The following is a 24,035-nucleotide window of genomic DNA, read 5'->3' on the forward strand; positions in this document are numbered from 1 at the left end:
GATTCATCAGCAAACCTTAAATGACACACCTCAAAAAATAAGAGCAGTGCGGCATAATTGTGAAATATCTTGCGAGATTAGAAAGCCCAACACTCTGCCCTCATGCAAGAAAACAAACCAATTAATCATGATCTTCCTCAGGAGATATGATAAAAATTATGGGTGTGAAAAAATGACTGATAATGTTGCTCAACAGGCAGAAGGGGCAGCTTACCTGTGTATATAAGTCTCATCTTCGATTAGGCCGGGCACAGCTCGAAGGGACTCCAATATTTTCCCTTGTGGCTGAGTTTGACGCCAGTGCAAGAAACGACCATGTCTGCCAAGGGAGGATGCAGGGAAACTCAGAAGACACAGTGTCAAGATGTTAAAGTCGTGGAGAAATGCCAAGACCGTAAGTAGTTAGTTCTTACTTAGACAAAATAGATATAAGAGGGTAGATTAAATGGGAGGAAGATGCAAACGTGATCTAGCTCCAGACAAGCACAATCTGGCCAACCTAACTTTTTAAATGTTGTGATCCTCTATTTTCTGCGATGAACTCAGTTTGCTAGTTGCCATCCTATGTGATCCACTTGAGATTGCATAAAAATGGTGATTAAATGTGAGATGAACCATGAGATGGGGCCTGCTTGTAACATACAATCTCCAAACAAATGACAAGGTCGTAATATTTTCACTGTAACAATTGCAAAACCTTAGGTAAAATCTGTGCAGGACTTGCAGACTTGAAGTGACTGGTGGTTGTTTTTACCGTCATGTTTTTAAAATTTCTGTTTAGTAGCTTTACAAGGATCGTGCTATATTTGTAAAATCAATTTATCATGCAATCACCGCTCTTGAGTGCTTACAACCCTTTCTTCCAACTGTTCACTCACAATGTGCAACAAACGTTTTAAACTCAGAAGATAACATACTTTTAAAAAAGTTACAGGAGATTGATTAAGGATGAGGGCAATGTTTTAGGTATTCCAAAATTACAATTCAGGTGGAATTGTAATTAGCTGGGCATTACCCATGTCTTTCATACTTTAAAAAGTTTCTAGTTAAGCTGAAGTGGAAAGAGGAATGGACTAAGCGCCCAAGCCAAAGGGTTCTGTTAAGCTGTCTTCTGTGGCAAAGCTGTGGGCAATGTGTGTAGCAGTGTGTGTTCCACTGCAACACCAATTGCTTTTTGACGCTGCCCCATATTTACAAGGATGGGGCAGCACCAAAAGCTAAGGCCAGGTAAAACCTGGTCTTATGGTGCCGATACAAGGAGAAATTATCAATGTCTCCTAGTACTTTGCTCTTTCTATGTGTGCTGCATAGAAACAGCAAATTACCTTTAAACATTGTTTATGTACAGTAAGATTTCCCTTCCTGCACATAAACAATCACCCCTGCAGTGGAGGCGTACCTAGCAACATGACGGAAGGGTGCCTGTTCTGGCACTAAGCCGCTTTTTTAGAGCCAGTACTAGGGGAAACACAAGGGGGCGCCATATTTTTGTAAATACGGCACATTCTGTATTTTGAAAATGTCGGAGCGCGGCGTTGTCAAATTTGGCATTACACCGCGCTACGACATTTTCTTGTACATTGCCCCAGCTGTCTCTTTTTTCTGGTTCTTTATTATCAATGCTTGATGCAAGGGATCAAAGACCATATCGTATATCAATTCAAAATGCCATGATATGCATCTTTAAAAATCAATGTTTATATCCTCACTCCAGTCTCACCATTCAACTCTCTCTTTAATTTATGATTAAACATGGCAATCCCTCTACTTGAGCTCTTTTTTAACTTTGTGTCAAAGTGTTCGGGTTTCCAGCTCCCCTATCATTATGTTGAATTCAATAAAATTCCTGTACACTAACTTCTGTTGTTTATTTTACAGTGTGTCATTATTAAAATCTCAATTTTCCCAACCAAAACTACATTTTTGCAAAATGTTGCAGAAAGCTAGAGGAAGTTATTGTACTCTCACATACCAATCAACTTTTTTGATGCTATTTGATACTCACATATCATTAAAATAGCAAGATCTGTAGGCAGCGTGCTTATTTATTTCATTGTGATAATCACAAGGTTAATCTACAGGGATGAAAATTAGCATTAAGAAGCTTGACAGTAAAAATAGAGGAGACTGTTGTGTTCACTAAGACTATTGAAGTTTGAGTTTGATCTTTTTAAAACTGTGCCAGAATCAAAAACTAAGTTACCAGATGATCTAATAGGCAGCCTACAGGGAAGTAGTTTTAATGAAGGCAAAGCCAAGGATTTGTGTTCAAAGCCATGGTCAATGTGATACTATGCGAAATGCCTTTCCGTATCACAGTAAAAACATTAGGGTTGTAGGCTTACTGTTCACCTGCCAAAGCATATTGGGCAATACTGAAATCAGGGGGATTTCTGAAACCGCACCGCCTCTTTAAGTCCTTTAAGACTGGAACAGAGTACATAATATGGCAGGTTCACCTAACAAGTGATTGACATTTTCCCAATTTTTCATGCTTTTCAGCCACACTAGTCTTTTAGGAGCCTCGCAGATTTCCCAGTTTGGTACCATTACTGTCCTTCAAGCTCACAACCTATAGATCAAAATCATTTTGACAATTTTGATTTCTGAAATATCTTCCTATGAGATGAAGAAAAGATACACTGGAATTAGTATCTGGACCTGGAAACGATGGGGCCACCAACTGCTTCACAATGAAGGTTTATATTCAGTAAAAATGTCCTATATTACCCTACTTAGTGTGGCCCAGCCACAATCTGCCATCAAAACCAGCAATAACAGCAATACTGTGATTAAATGTTTTGCTAAAATGAATGGTGGGGAAAACTTATCTTAACCGATATATATTTTTTCATTCAAATGTTGCCATCCCTAACATAGAGGTCATGATGCCTCCTCCTACAGGAGCCATGAGAGCTAATTATCAGGAGACCTTCCGGGCCTCTACAACATTGACTCTTTCAGCAGTAGCGCTTCCGGTTGGAACCTGTTCCACAGCCAAGCCGATGACAACAGAAAATCTGTTCATACTGGTTCTGTGAATGAACATGTCCCACTCCCATCCAGACAGGAAATATGTAAATACCAAAGTGGCAGTGCTGACAAAGAATTGCATGAATTAAACATGCAGTGGAATAGAATTTGGGTGTTTCATAAACAGTCGATGTCTGTGCAGGTGTAAACTGTGCATATATGTGCTTAAGTGCATTGAACTGACAGTAATAGCCGAAATACTCTTGTTTTCATCAATAATTATGTGTTCATACGTTTCTTTGAACATTTCAGCATGGCATTTGAGTTATTTTAATAATAACTTTTTTTAAACATTTCTATCAAAGACACTCCTGCCTTCAAAACTTTCGATATTTTCTTCACCTCTTTTTCTGTTCAGGCAGGAGTCAGCCATACATACAAGTGGCCAAACCTATGCCTGAAAAAATCTATGTCAATCACTCTGCAGACTGCGGTCATCTTCGAGTTATTATTACTTTGAAAAATGACCCCTTTTATTAGCTCCTTATCTTGAATAAAATGACTTTTGTTCACTTGGCCATCTTTAGTCAATTGTTTTCCAAACCACTAATAGTCTTTATTCAGTGTGTGCCAGTAGAGGGTATACTATTTCTATATCACATGCTTTATATCACATGACAACAATATCACATCCACTACATTTATTCATTTATTTTCAAGATTTATAAAGCGCACAGCTACCCAACAGGGTTTCCCGGCGCTGAGCAGGATGAGTGAGGTTGTGGGAGGATTGGAGGAGGGAGTTAAACCTGACTATAAAGGAAGGTCTTTAGCTTTTTACGAAAGGCTAAGAGAGACTGACAGATCCTAAGTTCCACAGGAAGAGAATTCCACAATTTAGGTCCAAGGTAAGAGAACGAGCGATCTCCCATACGGGTCAGCAGTACTCTAGGAACTGAAAAAAGAGACAGGCTAGCCAATCTCAATTGGCGGCAGGATAGGTAAGGCTTGACAAGGCTTTGAATGTATGAGGGTGCCAAGCCATGCTGAACTCGAAACATAGAACAAAGGGCCTTGAACTCAAAACGTTTGTTAACCCTGAGTCAGTGGAGTTGATGCATTACATCGCAAAGTAAGTTAATGAAGAGATCAAAATAGTAACTATATAATAGTGATATAGCAGATGCGATATTTTTGTAGGTCGATATTATGGACTTCTATCTTGATGTATACAACCAAGAATGGGCTTGTAAAGCAGGCCCCTGTGTGACTCAGAAGCCTTTGTCTAATGTAAGACTGCTAGGTTTGGCAATGTAGATCAGATGTGCACTCTACCGTATGTTATATATGAGTTGTAATATGCACCCTTGTCTTCCTTTTCAGCATGTGCCCCAGTGGTGCTGTGCCAGGACCCCGTCCCTCAATGTGAGCCTCAGTGTAAGCCTCAGTGTGAGCCCCAGTGTGAGCCAGGTAAGTGACGTAATTCCTATATTGAATTAAAAGCATCGTTATTTAGCAAAAGGTATCTGCTTTCATAATGTTTGTTATTTTTGTAGGGTGGTTCTATTTTTTTTAAAGATCTCTTTTCAGTTTCCAAAAGCATAAGATGGTGGTAAGACCAATTCCAAAGGCATGCTGAGGTTGTAAGATGGACGCTGTCAAGCGCGACTAAGGCAGTATCTGTAGGTTTAGCGACACTACTGTAGATCTGGAGCACCGTAGAAGTAAGTAGAATTGTCTTCCAGTGAGAAATAAAAGCTACCCACAGGTGGCCCACACCCTTGCAGTAAAGGGACTGTTGTGATTGGAAAAGTGCAATCACTTCCTGTGTGATCCATCAGTGCAGGAATGCATTGAAAGAGCCTCTTCCTGTGAAGCGACTGATGGCTGGTTGTGGAGGCTTGTTCCAGCACCAAGCTGTCGCTTCAGAGTGTGCGCCTTTTTCACAACACGTAGGTCCAGGTTCTGCCTTAAGAGTTCTTATGGATGATTCTTGACCTCACTCCACAGTATGGAATGGCCATGAGCGTAGGCAGAATTTCTTAGTGGGAGCCTTCAGCTCTAGGTCTTCCATAAAAGAGCAGATGTAGGTGTTACAGTTCTGTCGTACAGGATGGACTTTGGTGGCTGACCCTGTCTGGCTCTTTCCAGTATTACAATGGACTACACTTAACAACTTCAGCGCATGGCGTCTTGCTTTTGAAAAAGGTCAGCCAAGCACATCAAGCCTCAGGTTTATTGAGACTCAAGGCAGGTGCTAGCATGACGCAAAGCTGTGACTACAGCTTTCTAACCCTTAGAAAAGGTGTTTTGTGCTGGAAAGGTGCACTTTTTATTGGGCAAACATCTACTTTGTGTGGTTTTGTGTCAAGTAGATGTTACTGGGTCAGATCAACATAAGCACTCATAGGTTTTGATGCAAAGGTCAGTCTACTGAAATAACCAGACTGGGCATTGTGTAAAAATTAATGTCTACTTCACGCAAGTGCAAATAAGGAGAATGTGTCCATTTGTCAAAAAAGGCGCATTGCATGTGTGCTGCAGTGCACACCACGCATCTATTGTGTGAGTACTGTCTGAGTTTGTCGATGACAGAGTCATTTTAAAGCATGGGCAAAATGGGCGCTGTCCCAGGGTCCCCATCTTTCAGGAGGCCCCTGATAGAGACAGCTCTGTTCTGCAGTTAGTCTTGCCCTGATGACTGTAGTGTTGCGATAGTATCCCTGATGTGACACGCGATGGCGTGTGCGTCAGGTCACGTGCATTCAGCCCCCAATAAATGTGACGTCACACATGCACGTCGGCAGAAGAGCCAAGGCAGCGGAGACGGAGCCAACACCACCACACTTGTCCCGTGTCTTATTTGACCACGTGTGTTTGGCCCGCACTACAGGGGTCCCTGGCAATAGCCCCAACGACACCACAAAGTGGCGACGAGGGTGGGCGTACCCTCGCTCCTGCTCCTCGCGTTCGGATGGTGTGGCGGCCGGTGAGCGGTCCTCGCTCGCGGTGCTCGTGCCCCGCCGGAACGCGCTGCTGTCCCCGCGTCCCTGGCCTGTAGAGGACGTGCGCGGAAGCGCCGGAGCGCTCCCCGTCGGCTGGGTGTTCACGCAGGGGCCGTCTCCTGCATCGGCGCCCCAGCGCGCTACGGTGCACTCGTGGGCCCCGCCCCCCTGGCCTATGGTGCGCGGAGCGCCCTCCGCACCCTGCCTCCTACCTGAAGCTGCCGGGAATACTGGTGGGCGTTGCCTCTCGCCGCCAGCAAGTCGTGTGGTCGTGTGGAACACCACCTGGGTCACGTACTGCCTGAGGGGTAAGGTCTGTTGCCCTGCCCATGCCTGCATGAGAGGCCCTCAGTCACGAAGGGCACAGCGCTGTATGGTCCCCATATCCCTGCTAACCCGGAGATCACCAAGGGAAAATCACACCCAGCCAGGGTGAAGGTTCTGCCACCCACGTGGGAGCCACATCTGGGAGCCATCACTGTCAAGGGGTAGAGGAGGTCTCGCCCAGCGCAAGAGCACACGTGAGCAGGAGGTCCCGCCCGGCGCAAGCCGCGCACGCGCGACATGGCGACCATCCCGCCAATTGAGCCATTCTCTGTCGAGGGGTCCCCATCAACGGTAGCGGCCCGATGGAAAGACTGGGAGGATAGAGTGCGCATCTTCTTCGAGGCCACGAAGGTCCACAGAGACCAAAAACGCGCAATGATAATTCACCTAGGCGGGAAGGAGATTCACAACATAGTAAAGACGCTTGCGGAAGCCACCCCCAAGACGCACACGACGCTAATAGCGGCGCTCAACGAATACTTCGAGCCAATGGCAAACCGCGACTATGAACGTTTCATATTCCGCCAAGCACGCCAACTGCCGGAGGAGTCGCTCGACAAATTCTATGCTCGTCTAAAGAACCTAGCGGCCACCTGCAGGTTTCGGGATGAGACGGAGGAGATAAGAGGCCAGATAATACAAGGGTGCGCGTCCGTCAAGCTGAGGGAAAGGATCTTAGAGGAATCCGGTAAGCCCCTAGCTGATATCCTGACGATGGGCCGAACGAAGGAACTGTCCAAAGCGCTCGCTGCGCACATGGAAGCGGCCCTACAGGTGCCAGTGAAGACCGAGCCGGTCAACGCAGTGGCAGTCGCAGTCAAGTCCAAGCAGAGGTGGCCCCGACGAGGACCAGGCCCGGCCGCTCAAGAACAACCAAAGTCCTGTGGGTACTGCGGTGGCTCGCCCCACACCCCGTCTGAGTGTCCAGCGCGAGGGAGTAAGTGCAGGGGGTGTGGACGCTTCAACCACTTTGAGAAAGTGTGCCGGTCAAAGAAATTCCGAAAGCCCCACCAAGCCGTCAACACGGTTGCGGAAGGAGGCCTGGGGGCCAGTGACATGGACGATGATGAAGAGGAGGAAAAGGTCATACACCGGGTACACATGATAGGCACGGCGGCCCGCCGGACTAGGAGACTGCCGCAATGCAGCATCTGAGTAGGGTCACAGGAAGTCACGACGGTGGTAGACACAGGAGCCAGCATCAATATCATGGCCGCTGCGATGCACAGATCCATGCACCCACAGCCCGCACTCCAGCCCTCGACGATCACGGTGTTCGCCTATGGACAGGAGGAACCGTTAAAGGTACGAGGAAAGTTCAGGACGGTGATATCCCATGGGACGCGGTCAATCACGTCGAACATCTATGTTACCGAAGACGGGCAAGGCATGCTCCTGGGCTGCCGAGCAGCAGAAGATCTGGGAGTGGTAACGTTCGCATTTGGGGTACACCAAGAATCAGTACACCACACCTTGGAGGAGTTCGAGGAAATCTTTCACGGGATAGGCAAGTTCCGGGGCAAAGAGGTTCACCTACATATCGATCCCACTGTCCAGCCGATAGCACTCCGGCATCGCCGCATAGCATGCCACCTCAGGCCACTGGTGGAAGCTGAATTGAAGAAGCTAGAGGCGGCGGGAATCATCGAGAAAGTGTCCAGACCGACCCCGTGGGTGTCGCCAATTGTCGTGGCGAAGAAACCCAAGCAGCCAGGCGCTGTCAGAATATGCGTAGACATGAGGCTCCCCAATGCTGCCATCAAAAGGGAGCGACACATCACCCCGACCATCGATGACATCGTCGGGGAGATGGCAGGCACCAAATGGTTCTCAAAGCTGGACTTACGCTCTGGGTATCACCAACTAGTACTGGACGAAGCGTCCCGGAACATAACCACGTTCTCCACACATGTAGGTCTGAGGCGGTACACGAGGCTGAGCTTCGGGGTGTCGAGCGCTGCGGAAGTATTCCAGAACGTACTACAAGAGCTCATCGCAGGAATCCCAGGAGCGATCAACGTCAGCGATGACATCATGGTACACGCCACGACCGTGGCGGAACACAATGAGAGGCTGGTGCAGGTGCTACGACGCATACGAGACGCAGGTCTTACACTGCATCGGGAGAAGTGCGAGTTCCTGTGCCGGAAGATCCAGTTCTTCGGCTACACTTTCTCGGCAGATGGTGTCAACCCGGATCCGGACAGGGTCAAAGATATCAAGGAAGCGGCCGCCCCTGCCAACATCACAGAGGTGAGGAGCTTTCTAGGAATGGTGAACTACTGTGGCAGGTTCATCAAGGACCTGGCGAACCTCACGGCGCCACTGAGAGAGCTCACAAAAGAGTCCACCCCCTGGACATGGAACAGTGACCAGAATCGAGCGTTCGAGGAAATCAAACAGGCACTCTCAGAAGCCACGACGCTGGCCTTTTTCGACCCGGCCAAGCTGACGCAAATCGCCGTCGATGCCGGTCCAGTCGGGCTGGGCGCGGTCCTGCTGCAACGGAAGACAAGTGCCGAGGAATGGGCCCCGGTGGCATTCGCCAGCCGGTCACTCACTGAGACGGAGCAGAGATACTCCCAGATAGAAAAAGAGGCGATCGCCATTCATTGGGGGTGTCGTCACTTCCACCTGTATGTCTACGGCAAACCCTTTGTTGTGACCACAGATCACAAGCCACTGGTATCCCTGTTTGCGGGCACGTCCACTAAGCCGCCGCCAAGAATCGAGAAATGGATGTTGCAACTGCAGGACTATAACTGCAAGATTGAGTACCAGCCGGGTGCCCGGAACCCGGCGGACTACCTATCTCGCCACCCTCGCACAGCAACTCCAAAAGAAATGAAGGAAGCGGCAGAAACAGAAGAATACGTCCGCTGCATCACGGCGCGGTCATGTCCCCGGCCAGTGTCCATGGCCAGCCTGTCCCAAGCCACCAGCGAAGATGAGTGCCTACAAAGAGCAAGAGTGGCGGTCCGAGACAACAGCTGGACCCGCACCAGAGAGGAGTGGAAAAGCTTGACGCCTCGGGCGAAGCAAATAATGGAGAGCCTGTACCATGTAAGAACGGAACTGACGGAAGACGATACAGGATGTTTGTTGAGAGGCCACCGGCTAGTCATCCCAGTGTCCCTCACCCAGAGAGTGGTGGATCTGGCCCACGTTGGTCACCAAGGCATGGTCAAGACGAAGTCAAGGCTCCGAACCAAAGTGTGGTTCCCTCTCATGGACGAAATAGTGGAGGCCACCGTTCGAGAGTGCCAGGCGTGTCAGGTAACCGGGGAAGTGCCCTGGCCAGCCCCTGTCGTGATGGAGCCTCGCCCTAGGAGGCCCTGGTCGAAGATCAGCGTCGATTTTGGCAGTTTGCCAGACGGACGGCACACTCTGGTGGCCATAGATGATCACTCCAAGTATCCTGAAGTGGAAATACTGACTGTTTTGAGTGCCCAGGAAGTAATCCCGAAGCTTGAGAAAATCATGGCAACACACGGCATAGTCAAAGAGATCAGAACCGACAATGGGTCACCTTTTCAGAGCCAGGACTTCGCGGCGTACCTACAGACTCTCGGGGTCCATCACCGGCGAATCACCCCCCGATGGCCTCAAGCGAACGGAGAAGCTGAACGCTTCATGAGGACACTCAACAAAGTGATACGGATTGCCCACGAGAAGAACCAATCTGTGGAACTTGCAATTTTCACATTTCTCCGCAGCTATCGCCAAATGCCCCACTCTATCACGGGAGTAGCACCGGCACACCTGCTGATGGGGCGGGTTGTCACAGACTCCATACCGCATCACCCAGAATGGAAGCCCGAAACTCCCAATGACAGTGCCATTGATGAGCACCGACGCGGAGCCTTTGCTCAAGTCGACGCCCGACGGCGGGCTGTGTCCTCACCCCTACTCCCAGGTGACAATGTACTGATCCGCAATCGGATGCCAGGGGGCAAGTTTCGTTTGAACTTTGAACCACAGCCGTGGACAGTGGAGAAAGTCAGAGGCACGTGCGTGACAGCCCGGAAAGGTACCGAAAAGATAACTAGGAATGTTTCATACTTCAAGAAAGTTCCAGTGTCCCCTGGGGCGGATGAACGACGCCAGGACGGTTCCGCGAGGTACACGCCGTGAGAGGAGAGATTCTTAGAACTTGCGGACCAGGCGAGTGGAGGAGCGGAATCCCTAGGTCATGGACTTGACACACTGCAGCAAGGCCACCAGCCAGAGAACACGCCAGCCGAGGCAGCTGGCGTGCCAGAGACTGGAGAGAGTGGCGCAGATGGTGACTCCGGGAGTAGAGGCCGGGGTATTGCGTCGGACCGTGGGGGACTGCGATATGACCTGAGGCCGCACCCCGAGCCCTCCTGTCGGTTACGTGACTACGTCAAGTAAGACTGTTTCAGTTTTTCCTTGTTTGAGTTTCAGACTGCAAATGTTGAGTGCAGGGTTGCGGGACACTAAGAGTCCTGTTGTCCATACTTTAACGTGCAGTCACATATCTTGGGTTATCGTTTTGTTTTGTGTGTTGGGGAGGAATGTAGTGTCGCGATAGTATCCCTGACGTGACACGCGATGGCGTGTGCGTCAGGTCACGTGCATTCAGCCCCCAATAAATGTGACGTCACGCATGCACGTCGGCAGAAGAGCCACGGCAGCGGAGACGGAGCCAACACCACCACACTTGTCCCGTGTCTTATTTGACCACGTGTGTTTGGCCCGCACTACAGGGGTCCCTGGCAATAGCCCCAACGACACCACAGATGACCTTGAATAATTATTTAACAAATTGTTTTAAATACCGTTTTCCTTTAATTTATTTCCAATGTGGGTGATCTGCGGGAGTCCATCACAGACATTTTTCAGAGAAATGATGTGTTGATATTTCCTACAAAATCTATAAAAAATGTTTCTTTTAGAGCAAAACAGGGCCTCGTGTATGAAAAATGGGAGGGGTCACTGATATTATTTGCAAAATTATTAGTGAGCTGCTGCTGTTACAGGATTGAAAATCCACATCACTATCCCTGAATATTAAATGGAAACACATTCAGAATATAAACTGCCAATGACCCAGCAAAAGACGACTCGAAAAAGCTGAAATTTGATTGTAAATTCAAAGTTGTTCAGAACAGGCCACCCAAAATATGTTTAGCCCTGGACCCCCTAAATCTTTAAGATCTCCATGGTCTAGGTATAGAATTTGTGCAGAAATATTTGTCTTCAGAACAGATCCTTTGCTGGACAGTGCACACTCACCTCTGCACCTGTGCGAAGCTGTGCATCGATCAAGGCAGCCTCATTTGAGCCCAGCACAGGAGATGACACAAGCAGCAGATTGAATTATAGATATGGCACTGCCCTGTGTTTTTCCTCTTGTGCAATGTGGCGTAGCACATTTGGATGCTGCTCTGCTTTGCATGAAAAATTTGTGATTCTGAGTCTAAATTCCCTATTTGCTCTAATTCAGAGCCTAGTCCCTATAGATGGAGAGAGAATCACTTTGGAAAAAATATCATTAAAACATTGTTACACACATCTTATATTCGGCAAAAGCCTTTTGTGAATAATTTGTCCACATCACGCATTTTTTTAAATGACTCTAACTTTGGCCCACGGGTATTCTGATTCTAAATCAGTTTCTACTCTCCATATCGATGCAATTATCACGAACAATAGTTTTGAAAACTGGTTCTTTACTGCTCTGACATCAGAGCAACAGGACATTGGGTCCCAAAACTAGGACTCTGGTGGGCGTTAGTCTGCTGTCTCTCCTGGATCTCTGAAGACCCATGATAGGCAGGCAATCAAGGTAGATTTGTGTGCATTAACAACTGTGATTTCCCCTGCCAGTCACTAGTCAGTGCTGACCAATGCTGACAGGGTAAGCAGGTTAAACTAAGCTGACCTGTGAGTACACGTGGTCAGCCTGGATGAATGAGACCAGAGGTTTGAACCAAGAGACTGCATTCAGTAAAACAGACTCAAAGTTCAATGCATGTGAGCCAGAGAGGGTACAAAGACACCATAAGGATAAAAAGCTCCAGTAGGGAGAAGTCTTTGGTTGGCAGAACTATGATAGAAGGTTATCAAATGACATGGAAACTCTTGCCTGGCTCACCTTTTGCAGGGTTTTGGTGCTTTTGATACTTCATCAGATGCTGCTGTTGAGATGTGCTACACAAGGTTGGTCTGCGAGCTGGGTTTATTTTGTGAAATAAGCAACATGACTGATTTGAAAGTTTTGACCTGAAATACACACACCTCTCAAATATCCTGTTTTTGGTCACCACCTTTCAATAGTACAATGGGGCATATTATCAAGGACGGCGTTAAAAATTATCGCCGCTTTAGCAGCAAAAAACTGCAGCTAAACCGGTGATAATGAGCTTGATGATATGCTCTATGGAATTCCCATAGAAGCCCATGTTCTGGTGTGAACATGGGCTTCTATGGGAATTCTCCAGGGCATATTATCAAGCCCATTATCGCCGGTTTAGCAGCAGTTTTCTGCCGCTAAAGCGGCGATAATGTAAACGCCGTCCTTGATAATGTGCCCCAATGTAACTTAGAAGAGGAGCAGCGTAGGTGATATTGTCAGGACTGGCTCAATGATTCATAAAGCCTCATGAAAAATGCAGAAGGAACTCTCTAATATTCAATATCCACAAAAGTACACACCTGAATATATGGGGATGCCATGTTTGACTATGGTAATCCTATAGCACTCTAAACATTACAATTTGGAACCTCAAATTGTTATTTTAGTGGTCTTGCAATCCATGTTGAAAGATGATACACAAGATATAACGGGAGCACCATTTTTGCACAGCATTTTGTGGATGAGGCTGGGGTTAGCTGCCTTCTATAACAGCACAGGTCCATGAGCCTTAGTGTTCAAATTATAATGTTCTGTGGGACACCTTAGCCAAATATTCTCTGTTTATCTTCTTCCTTTGAAGAGAAAAATACCCTCTCCCCACTCATATGGATGCGTCAGAAAATCTTTTTCTTCTATTTATTGCTCTGAGACCAAATTTATGCACACGATATGTCATAAAAATCACTCATTAATGTTCACTTTCTTCTTCAACAGCCCCATGTGCTCCTGTTAGTCCAGGACCAGCAATCAGTAAAAGGTGGCAGGAAGTGCTGACCTGTGAATACAAGCCCCAGCTCCCATGTTATACGTCCACCTTCCGCTCCCTGTGATTAAGAAGTAACATCGAAATGAAAATTGATTCTGATTGCACTACAAGCATTCGCATTCCATTATGTAAAAGGATGTACACAGAATGATGACATTTGAATAAGAGTGCAGTAAAATATTAAATTATTAAAAGTTCTTTTGTCTGTCATGGTCTCTCATAAATAATCTGATAATTCATTGAGTAGTATGTGAACCCTGGGTGCTAAAGGTAATAAAAATGGTTAACTCAGAGTTGTGTGATAGCTGAGCCAGTGAACTAGCGTGGATAGCAGAAATCTCTGGTTCCACCAAGGACATAGTAGTCCTGAAGAAGAGACCTGGGCCAGAGGAACAATATCACTTTGAAGCATATAATTGAGTTCCACCCCCAGAGAAGTCTGTGTGCCTTATTGGGAGTTTGGTGAAACTGTAGATGCATTCTCTTATGAGAAACACCATCACCCTATCACCCCCTTTATTTTATCAATAAATACCTTCAGGAAGTGAGAATGAGGAAAGTCTGGATAAATATCAGTTAAGCACTTTAAGAACAGTGCTTTAGTTCATGGCATGTGTGGTAAAACTGTGATCTGCACTAGCTAGATGGCCCACCTCATGACAAGGCCCTTAGATTCTGACATCTATCTGGATTTTTGTGAATCACAACTTGGATTTGTGTATTTCTACCCAACTTCTCATACGTACATTACAATGCAACAGAATTGTGTAAGGTTCATCCTATTCAAATGGAATTTAGTAAAAGTCCATTCAACTTCTCATACACACATTACATTGCGACAGAATTGTGTAAGGTTTGTCCAATTCCAATAGAATTGTGTATGGTCCATGCAACTTCCCATAGTCCATGCAACGTCCCATACAAACATTGCATTGCAACAGGGATACTGAAGTCCATAAGCTTTGTGGGTTCTGAATGTTGAAGATGGTGTTCTCAGGCACATCCATTCATCTTTCCTATTACAATCAATGAAGTAGGGGAAAGAGCTCTGGTAGATGTCTACCAGTATTGCCACCCAATGAACATGGAGCAACCAAAGATGGATGGTCTTGACTGGTTGACAGCAGTTATTTTGCAGCACTTCACACAGAGTTTGTTGAAATACTGCTGCAGGGCTGCCTGTTGCTAGGTCTTTCAGAGGCCTAAGATGTGATGCCACTTTCTCATGCGGTGTCTTGGGTCAGGTTGGAGGACTGCTCACGTGGAAGAAGTTAACAGAAGAGGATGCATTTTCTGGCCCATTGGTTGGCTCACCAGGGAAACATGATCAGAGTATCATGTTAAACAGCTTCACTACAACCACCTGCCCAAGAAACTGTCTCCGAATTTCCACTGTGTTAGAGGTGGACCACAAAGTCCCCAGTAAGATAGAGACTTTAATGACACTTGTAAAGGAGGTGCATCGATTTGTGACTTGGTAAACAAACAGGTTCTGTGAAACATACATCATATCCTATGAGGACACAGGGAAAGAATAATGAATTTTAACACTGTAACATCTGTGCTTCTGTTAGAAGGATAAAAATTGTGTGTGTGTGTTTAATAACGCCACCATTATATACAAACAAACCCCCTTCATTCTGAAACTGCGCCTGGCATACCATCTTTTCATTAGGAGGCAAGGTATGGAGAAGCATAGGGTTAGTATGCAACCATAAAATGATTAACTTTGGTGGTACTCAAGTAAATTCAGAATCGACATTCGCATTGATATCAGATTACAAATTTGCAGCACTTTGGATTGAGTCTCCTAATACTCCTGAAGATCTCTGCATGTAGTCTGATCCTTCACCTCCTTGGAGAAGCAGAAGTAACTGTGACACCTAATGGAAGCCACACTGTCTGTTGAGGTGCTGTCATGGGATATAAAAGAATGGTCTATGAATAGTAAAACACAAATTGTACCAGAATAAAACAATGGAAAATGCTAAAACATCCGTGGAGGGTATTGTTCCTGGTTGCATAAGAGCAGCTCAGTGCTGGACATTACAGAATTAAAGCGTACAAGAAAGAACCTGTAGGACTGAGTATGGCAAAGACTGGACACCCAGAGTTGGAGCAGGCAGGTCGGGCAATCTACGAGTAGAGAATGTGATGAAAAGGTGAGCAAAATGATGGAGTTTTACTCATTGATGCACTTTTCAAAGACAACTTGTGTGGAGATGGATTCCTTTGGACTGAATAGGGAAGGCCACAGGGGGTCGGTGATAAGTGGAGGAAAAACAGTCGTTTGTCAGCAATTAGAGCTTGACAAGAATTTAAGAGCAGCCCCAGAACATGCTTTATGAAATTATCCAAGAATCTTTAGGTGTCCCACCAATGTCATAGGATGGGTCCATAGGAGGGTGAATTCAAATGTAGGTGCATTAAGGGCTATTTTATTATCCATATGAAATGCTTCCAAATACTGTTTTAACATAGACTATGTATTAGATAATTCAATTATTCAAGACTTTTGCATGAAACATTAAAGCAGAAAAGAAGTGAGGGGTACATAGTGTGAAAATTAATTCAGGAGCTTCTTCTTCCAACACCTTGATTCTGCCAGGAAATCCATGCGTACAGATAAAAAACTTAAAATAAATGTTGAACAGCAATGTAATTGTGTGCTACATGTTTAATATACATTCAAGATTCAATTGTCTTTTTTACAACGTGTAGGAACCCAAGTAAATAAACATTGTTGACCTAGATTGCTAACTTTATGTTTTACCCTGAATATGTTCTATCATTTATTTAAGTCTTGCAAGGGTACACCTACAATACTGACTTAACAGAATAATTGTGAGCTGACAGTCAGTCATAATTTTTTATTGCAAAACCGAATATATATTTGTTGATGAACATGCAGAAAACCAAACTACAATAAGGAACTTCTAGATTTTTACATATCTGAATATTTGTTTTTCCTATGTATTTGCATGGTTTCTATGGTTGAAAGTCCGCTATATGGTTTATTTTACAATAGAGGATTCAGAGGGCCCATTTGCCAAGATGTGGCAGATGTCCAAACAGCCGTATTTAGAGTACTACCGACATCAGTGCACTCTTAATATAGCGACAGCACATTAGCCAATTTTTGGCGATTGTGCTTCAACCGCCCAACTCTAAATAGTGCCAGAGCATCCTCAAATAGAATCCGTTTTGATTATGGTCAATTCCATGGATCATATGTTCTTACCAGCTATGAATTTGATGGACCTTTGATTTACTCACTGTATGCCATCTCCAAACTATCCATACATTATCTGCAAGCAGGGTTTTCCCAGTGGCTAATTTGAGCTACTGGTTGCCACTGGGAGCCATCAGCACTCAGTTTTGGGAACCAGCACTTATTTTTTTATTCTTTAAACATTTCTGGAGAGCAAGAGAGAGAAGAAGACACAACGGGGAAAGAAGAAAGGAAAAGACAAAAGACCCACCACAAAGGGAGAAAATAGGAACCTACAGGAGCGATATAAAAGTGCAAAAATACCCTCTCCCCACTCATATGGATGCGTCAGAAAATCTTTTTCTTCTATTTATTGCTCTGAGACCAAATTTATGCACACGATATGTCATAAAAATCACTCATTAATGTTCACTTTCTTCTTCAACAGCCCCATGTGCTCCTGTTTGCCAGGACCAGCAATCAGTAAAAGGTGGCAGGAAGTGCTGACCTGTGAATACAAGCCCCAGCTCCCATGTTATACGTCCACCTTCCGCTCCCTGTGATTAAGAAGTAACATCGAAATGAAAATTGATTCTGATTGCACTACAAGCATTCGCATTCCATTATGTAAAAGGATGTACACAGAATGATGACATTTGAATAAGAGTGCAGTAAAATATTAAATTATTAAAAGTTCTTTTGTCTGTCATGGTCTCTCATAAATAATCTGATAATTCATTGAGTAGTATGTGAACCCTGGGTGCTAAAGGTAATAAAAATGGTTAACTCAGAGTTGTGTGATAGCTGAGCCAGTGAACTAGCGTGGATAGCAGAAATCTCTGGTTCCACCAAGGACATAGTAGTCCTGAAGAAGAGACCTGGGCCAGAGGAACAATATCACTTTGAAGCATATAATTTAGTTCCACCCCCAGAGAAGTCTGTGTGCCTTATTGGGAGTTTGGTGAAACTGTAGATGCATTCTCTTATGAGAAACACCATCACCCTATCACCCCCTTTATTTTATCAATAAATACCTTCAGGAAGTGAGAATGAGGAAAGTCTGGATAAATATCAGTTAAGCACTTTAAGAACAGTGCTTTAGTTCATGGCATGTGTGGTAAAACTGTGATCTGCACTAGCTAGATGGCCCACCTCATGACAAGGCCCTTAGATTCTGACATCTATCTGGATTTTTGTGAATCACAACTTGGATTTGTGTATTTCTACCCAACTTCTCATACGTACATTACAATGCAACAGAATTGTGTAAGGTTCATCCTATTCAAATGGAATTTTGTAAAAGTCCATTCAACTTCTCATACACACATTACATTGCGACAGAATTGTGTAAGGTTTGTCCAATTCCAATAGAATTGTGTATGGTCCATGCAACTTCCCATAGTCCATGCAACGTCCCATACAAACATTGCATTGCAACAGGGATACTGAAGTCCATAAGCTTTGTGGGTTCTGAATGTTGAAGATGGTGTTCTCAGGCACATCCATTCATCTTTCCTATTACAATCAATGAAGTAGAGGAAAGAGCTCTGGTAGATGTCTACCAGTATTGCCACCCAATGAACATGGAGCAACCAAAGATGGATGGTCCTGACTGGTTGACAGCAGTTATTTTGCAGCACTTCACACAGAGTTTGTTGAAATACTGCTGCAGGGCTGCCTGTTGCTAGGTCTTTCAGAGGCCTAAGATGTGATGCCACTTTCTCATGCGGTGTCTTGGGTAACGTTGGAGGACTGCTCACGTGGAAGAAGTTAACAGAAGAGGATGCATTTTCTGGCCCATTGGTTAGCTCACCAGGGAAACATGATCAGAGTATTATGTTAAACAGCTTCACTACAACCACCTGCCCAAGAAACTGTCTCCGAATTTCCACTGTGTTAGAGGTGGACCACAAAGTCCCCGGTAAAATAGAGACTTTAATGACACTTGTAAAGGAGGTGCATCGATTTGTGACTTGGTAAACAAACAGGTTCTGTGAAACATACATCATATCCTATGAGGACACAGGGAAAGAATAATGAATTTTAACACTGTAACATCTGTGCTTCTGTTAGAAGGATAAAAATTGTGTGTGTGTGTGTGTAATAACACCACCATTATATACAAACAAACCCCCTTCATTCTGAAACTGCGCCTGGCATACCATATTTTCATTAGGAGGCAAGATATGGAGAAGCATAGGGTTAGTATGCAACCATAAAATGATTAACTTTGGTGGTACTCAAGTAAATTCAGAATCGACATTCGCATTGATATCAGATTACAAATTTGCAGCACTTTGGATTGAGTCTCCTAATACTCCTGAAGGTCTCTGCATGTAGTCTGATCCTTCACCTCCTTGGAGAAGCAGAAGTAACTGTGACACCTAATGGAAGCCACACTGTCTGTTGAGGTGCTGTCATGGGATATAAAAGAATGGTCTATGAATAGTAAAACACAAATTGTACCAGAATAAAACAATGGAAAATGCTAAAACATCCGTGGAGGGTATTGTTCCTGGTTGCATAAGAGCAGCTCAGTGCTGGACATTACAGAATTAAAGCGTACAAGAAAGAACCTGTAGGACTGAGTATGGCAAAGACTGGACACCCAGAGTTGGAGCAGGTAGGTCGGGCAATCTACGAGTAGAGAATGTGATAAAAAGGTGAGCAAAATGATGGAGTTTTACTCATTGATGCACTTTTCAAAGACAACTTGTGTGGAGATGGATTCCTTTGGACTGAATAGGGAAGGCCACAGGGGGTCGGTGATAAGTGGAGGAAAAACAGTCGTTTGTCAGCAATTAGAGCTTGACAAGAATTTAAGAGCAGCCCCAGAACATGCTTTATGAAATTATCCAAGAATCTTTAGGTGTCCCACCAATGTCATAGGATGGGTCAATAGGAGGGTGAATTCAAATGTAGGTGCATTAAGGCCTATTTTATTATCCATATGAAATGCTTCCGAATACTGTTTTAACATAGACTATGTATTAGATAATTCAATTATTCAAGACTTTTGCATGAAACATTAAAGCAGAAAAGAAGTGAGGGGTACATAGTGTGAAAATTAATTCAGGAGCTTCTTCTTCCAACACCTTGATTCTGCCAGGAAATCCATGCGTACAGATAAAAAACTTAAAATAAATGTTGAACAGCAATGTAATTGTGTGCTACATGTTTAATATACATTCAAGATTCAATTGTCTTTTTTACAACGTGTAGGAACCCAAGTAAATAAACATTGTTGACCTAGATTGCTAACTTTATGTTTTACCCTGAATATGTTCTATCATTTATTTAAGTCTTGCAAGGGTACACCTACAATACTGACTTAACAGAATAATTGTGAGCTGACAGTCAGTCATAATTTTTTATTGCAAAACCGAATATATATTTGTTGATGAACATGCAGAAAACCAAACTACAATAAGGAACTTCTAGATTTTTACATATCTGAATATTTGTTTTTCCTATGTATTTGCATGGTTTCTATGGCTGAAAGTCCGCTATATGGTTTATTTTACGATAGAGGATTCAGAGGGCCCATTTGCCAAGATGTGGCAGATGTCCAAACAGCCGTATTTAGAGTACTACCGACATCAGTGCACTCTTAATATAGCGACAGCACATTAGCCAATTTTTGGCGATTGTGCTTCAACCGCCCAACTCTAAATAGTGCCAGAGCATCCTCAAATAGAATCCGTTTTGATTATGGTCAATTCCATGGATCATATGTTCTTACCAGCTATGAATTTGATGGACCTTTGATTTACTCACTGTATGCCATCTCCAAACTATCCATACATTATCTGCAAGCAGGGTTTTCCCAGTGGCTAATTTGAGCTACTGGTTGCCACTGGGAGCCATCAGCACTCAGTTTTGGGAACCAGCACTTATTTTTTTATTCTTTAAACATTTCTGGAGAGCAAGAGAGAGAAGAAGACACAAAGGGGAAAGAAGAAAGGAAAAGACAAAAGACCCACCACAAAGGGAGAAAATAGGAACCTACAGGAGCGATATAAAAGTGCAGGGACTGTTTGGCCGTTAAAGAGTCTTGTGGTGGATTTAAGACTATGCAGCCTTGGTATTAGGTGCCCTGCGAGCCACAGGATTCTCAACACAGCAATAGGCACTGGTACTCATTATTTACTGACTAAGCAGAAACTCCTCTCCGTTTCACTGTTCTACTTGTGGTGTGTTTCAGAAGGCCACACAAAACAAGTTTAGTATCTGGATGCTTTGAGGCAGTCCTCAGACTTTCCTAACATTCACAACCATGTCTGTCAGACTCTATCCTCTAACTTGTTAACCACACACTCTAAGAGGCACAAAACAGATTCTTGACACCACACGCCCAAACACAGTACACACTACCTTTAATGTGCCTAATACTTCGGTGCAAGCATAAGTGTGGCCTTCCATGCCCCACATAAATCAAGCAAAGGACAAAAGTTTAAATGAACTGGCAGACCTTTGAAAACAGGAGATGCCTGTTGTCAACTCTCCCATGTAAGGTAGCAGATAAATACTGCTTACTCACAAAAATAATTTTTAGGCACTACTACCATTTCTCCTCAACACAGTGAGACAATGGTAGTTATTCTGAGAAAGAGAAGATGCTTATTAAGTGTGAACCTTTGGACCACAGAGCTCTGCTCTGGGTTTCAGTCTGTGACTTACTGGAGCTCAGCATGATGGATGATTGCGTTAATTAGGGTTCAATACCCTTTCTGTTGTTTCCCATCATCTGATGTGAAGGCCACCACCAACATTGCTGTTGTAATGCTAAGATCAGATCTGCTGATGCTTGAGTGTGGTTCAAACATAAATTTGAACAACCCAGAGTAGTTAATGTAGTATGCTGAAAAGAACACCAAGGTAAGTGACTGGCTCTGGGATCATCTAATAATTCATGAAGGGCTGGTTTTCATGTTACATGAGCTGGTGAACTCTCTTGTTTTAACCAGTAGAACAAAAGCTTAAATCTTATGTCAAATAAGAGGATGTGGAGGCACACATCCATATGAATTGGCAAAAGTAGATCTGTCCTTGTTGTTCTATGAATTTCAAATGAGCTATCTTAGAAATTAGGGGCAGATTTATGAGGTTTTGCCGTAGGGAAGCGCAGCAGGCCTTCCTGCTGCGCTTCCCTACGGCAAAATAAAAGGGCAGGGATGCGCCGTATCTATAAAATGCGGCACATTCCTGTCCTTTTCCCCTGCGCTGGCGCACAATGGGCTGCCTGCGCCAATGCAGGCACCTCTGCACCATGGTGCAAGGGTGCCTACGTTGCGGAGATGAATATTTTTGTACAGGAAGGGAAACCTTTCTGTACAAAAATAATCACAAGAGGTTTTTCCTCTTTGTATGGGTGCTGCAGAATGCAGCACACATAGAGAAAGGAAAAACGAGGAGAAATGAAGATATTTCTCCCCGTTGCACCTCCCTTACGCCTCCCCTGGGGAGGCGGAAGCTTTTGGCGCTGCCTCAGATTTATGATTTCTCGTAAATCTGGGGCAGTGTCAAAAGGCCATGGATGTTGCTGGGAACGCCCCCAGCAACACCCATTGCACGCCCCTTTAACGCAGAACACTGCGTTAAAGGGACTGATATTTATGAGGCAGCATTAAACCAAAAAAAGTGGCTCAGTGCTGCCTGATAATTATCACGCAGGCTTCTGCGCCACGGAACGTCACAAAAATTGACGTTCCGATGGCGCAACGGGCCTCATAAATCTGCCCCTAGGTTTTTATTGGTAGCTAATTTAGTACAATTAGTATGGTCCCAATGTTTAGCACCAGAAATAGCCATAGTCACTGGTTTGAAATTTGTGTAATATTGCTCTTCCCCAGTCATTATGGAAAACATCTCAGGGCCCCACCTTTAAACACAAGTGTGGTCAAGTTTCAAGTTCTTGGCCAGTTGTGTATCAGGTCGAATGGGTTATTTAGGGTTGCATATGTTCTTTAAAACAATAGTCTTCAAACTTGCTTTGTCAACACATTGAATGGATCATCGCATTGAATGGGTTATTGGGGGTTGCATATGCTCCCTAAAACAATAGCCTTCAAACTTGCTATTTCACCACATATCAACCTCTGAGCAAAATGCTTTTGAGTCAGTCACCCATTACCAAACATTTGGAAGATGAAGTTAAATGTGAGGGCGGGAGGTGTTGAGGGGCACAATAGGGATTGCACTGGTACACTTAAATCCAATACTGCATTCTAGGACCTTCCCCTGGTACGTTTGTGTCAATGGACCTGATATCGCCCTCACTAAGAAAAGTATTTTCTGGTTTCCAGGGGCAGCTCTCCTGTCACTGCCTAGGTCACATCCACCCTTTCTCATGCTCATCTCTCTCATATCAAAGCCAACCTCTCCCATCACTGTCCACGTCTATGTTTAGTGTTTACCTCTCCCATCTGTTGCTAGCCTTTCTTGACACTTCACACTTCTCCTGTATTCCGCTCTCTGCCCGCGATCACCTCTCCATTAACTGCTTACCTTTCCTGTCACTTTCCTCCTGCCACTGCACACTTCACTGTGTTTGTCCACTTTTGCATTTTTTGTGTCAAACCCCAGAGTGCATGCAACCTATAGGAGCAGGGACACTAAGCAGTAGATAAATAGCCCGGACAAAGGCCCCAAACCACGTGGGCTCCTGGTGAGGGCCGAAATATGTTAGCACTTTAGAAGTGGTACAACTGAACAATTATTTTCAGAATACCCCAACCCTTTCACGTTTTTTATTCATGCCCCAGGTACCCTCCAAAAAAAACACATTGTTTGGGTATACCTGTAGGTATTTTTATTATCACTCATCTGGTTCCCTGCATGACCAGTACTTGCTTTATATAAGAACTACCATTACATCTATGGTTGAGTCCGCCCGGGTAGGACCACCTTACCCGTGTGTGGATAGACGCCTATGATGAAGCATGTGATGATAAGTGAGTGAGGCCTCTACTCCAATATCTTTGGATATCCCATCGTTCAACAAAAAGCGGAGGAAGACCATCACATCCTGATAGAATCCTAGTTCTTCTACTTTTTCATAAAAGGCATAAATTCCCAACAGGAATTCATATGGCAGCGGTTGCTTATATGTGATAAGAAAAAAAAACCTTGGACTTCCCAGCTCCCCAATAATCATCTCTCTCTTCATCAAATGCATGTTAACCACCCTCTGACTGTAGTTACGACAGTAAGTGGAGCCATTTCAATATCCTTCTCTCCCACCAAAATAAAAAAATGTTTAGCAAATGATGTAACAAACCAAAAGGAACCGATTATGCTGCATTACAAACCCATATCCCTTTTTTAGCTATCAGTTTTTTAGATGTCATTAAAATATACTTGCTGGTAGAC

The 24,035-nt window shown here is 44.6% G+C and overlaps 1 long non-coding RNA gene across 2 annotated transcripts; it reads left to right on the plus strand.

The window, feature by feature from the left end:
- The first annotated feature begins 235 nt into the window (after positions 1 to 235).
- Positions 236 to 17,361, plus strand: LOC146867756 (uncharacterized). 2 transcript variants are annotated; one of them, XR_014962178.1, is made up of 3 exons: positions 236 to 394; positions 4,357 to 4,443; positions 17,113 to 17,361. It is a non-coding gene; the product is annotated as an uncharacterized LOC146867756 (long non-coding RNA). The 2 variants fall into 2 exon arrangements; XR_014962175.1 differs by lacking the exon at positions 17,113 to 17,361 and adding an exon at positions 13,402 to 13,650.
- Positions 17,362 to 24,035: the final 6,674 nt, after the last annotated feature.

This window comes from Triturus cristatus, chromosome 1_2 (genome assembly GCF_964204655.1).
Source record: "Triturus cristatus chromosome 1_2, aTriCri1.1, whole genome shotgun sequence".
NCBI lineage: Eukaryota > Metazoa > Chordata > Amphibia > Caudata > Salamandridae > Triturus > Triturus cristatus.